The following is a 2,276-nucleotide window of genomic DNA, read 5'->3' on the forward strand; positions in this document are numbered from 1 at the left end:
ATAGCATGGTTATAAGACTTACATGGAAGTATAAAAATAAGCTTGATTTACGAGACTCATGAATGCATTCAGTATTTACATTATTTTGAGTATAAATTCACCTTTATCATTTAGGTACGAAAGATACTAACGCCCTCCAACTTTTGGGACTTTTTCAAACTATATGTGGAAAATATTGGATTTTCTAGAAATCACATTTATCTGTTTTCTTCTAAAAAAAAGACATACTTTTTCAGTACAAAACACTTATGAACTCACCAACTTTATTGTTGACACTTTTCGAAACTACTTGTATTTCTCAGGGAATCAGTAATACAGGTAACCACCAGTTTTTGATGAAGGAACACTAAGGCGTCTATCATTAAAACATTTTCAATCATCATATTGTAATATTCTTTTGGAAATATGTATTACGCAACAATGTACGTTTTTGTTATATATATGATGGTTGTGTTACTTTCTTTACAATATTCAATTGTTATGGTACTACGTGAAGTCACCCACCCCTGAATGTTTCCGCCATTCTGGTTTAGGGGTGTGACAAATTGTTATCAGAGCATTGTTTATAGTGAACTAAGTATATTAAACCACATAAGATATACAAACTATAAAAGCAAAAGGGACTGAAAACCCTCTGACAAAACGTTTTCATAAACAATGTATTTTTTTTAAACATACAGTTTTACACGCATGCGTCGGTCTCGTATCATAGCAAAACTTTTCCTAAAAAGTATTAAGGCAAATTGCGACACTACGACTGGGTCTCGGGGTATGTAATCAAATCGAGAATAAATATAGCCTGATCAACTATATTAACCTGGATTTGACCAACGTACGTTGAGGAAAGGTCGTAGTGGACAATAAGTCAAAAACTTACCAAATAAAAATACTAAACTTGCAAATTCGAAATACTATAGGAGTGTTTTATAAAAAAATAAGGACAATAAAAATCATACACACCTCAAGATTTGGTTAAACTTAGGATGCCGTCGAATAAAAATTTCTTTTCTCATAAAATTCTCATACCTCTATTCTAGTACAGACAAAATGGCCAGATTCCATATACCGAGAGATCCCTAATACCTGAACCAAGGTAACGGTGGATGGATAGAAGAAGATCCGGATGAAGACCCAGAGGAAATCGAAGAGGAATTCGAAGTCGAAGAGGAAGTCAAAGAGGAAGAGGAGCCTATAGAGGAGGAAGAGGAAAGTACGGATGGAACAGACTCCGAGCCGGAAATAATCAACCCACCAGCTCCCCGTTCTCCTGCAATTAGAATGGGCTACCAAGGTCCCACTCCCATTTGGGGAAGCCATCTCCACCATTGGAACCAGCAACTGGGTGTACGCCCTCCCTTTGGCATGTGTCAGGAGTTCTACGACGTCAGTGGTGGAGGTTCAGCCGATCGAGCGCTTCCCGTTCTTGTGGGCAGAATAGCCACCCAGACCTACCAGTCGGGAATTCAAGCGGCCCGAATTCGTGAGATGAATGCTGCTGTACAGGGTAACGCTGCAGACATCCGTCGTCTGGACAGACTACACGAAGATACCTAACTCCACATAGGGACGCTTCAAAGCCCAATGGAGGCAGCACTTGCAGAAATAAGAGAGATGAAGGAACAACAAGCGGTCTTTGAGAGGCGTTTAATGGGAATCAAACAATTGGATGCGGAGTCTAGCTCCAAACGCACAACACGCCGCAAGTAGGACTTGCCCAACTCCAACAATTTTGATATAGAATAGGACCTCGGATAAAGTTTTTACCTTCCTTAAACTTGTAATCGGAGACCTTTAGATTGGTCAAATTTTCCTAACCACAAAGAAAAATGTAACGCACCGTATGTTTGACATATATATATATATATATATATATATATATATATATATATATATATATATATGAAGTATTTCTTTACATACCTCTCGAAATTCATCGGATTATCTAAATTTTTATATCTACTTTGAAACCATTAACTAAAGTCAAAACAAATTACAAATATAACTAACCCTCTAGTGCACGATTGTCAAATCATTAAAAACTTATAGTCTTCATTGTTATTTCTCTACCAGAGCATGCCTCCTCGTAGATCATCACGCAGAAACACAGCTCCAACACCACCTCCACCACCCCCTCCAATTATGGATGCAACTATGTTCCAAGCTGTTGTAATAGCCGTTATAACTGTAGCGATGGCACAAATGAGTAACAACGGGTCAGGAGGAGGAATAAACAGCTTTACAAATGGCCAAAGCCTCGGCCGTTCTAGGGAATGTAC

Source organism: Lactuca serriola, chromosome 1, assembly GCF_051521515.1.
Source record: "Lactuca serriola cultivar US96UC23 chromosome 1, Lser_US96UC23_V15, whole genome shotgun sequence".
NCBI lineage: Eukaryota > Viridiplantae > Streptophyta > Magnoliopsida > Asterales > Asteraceae > Lactuca > Lactuca serriola.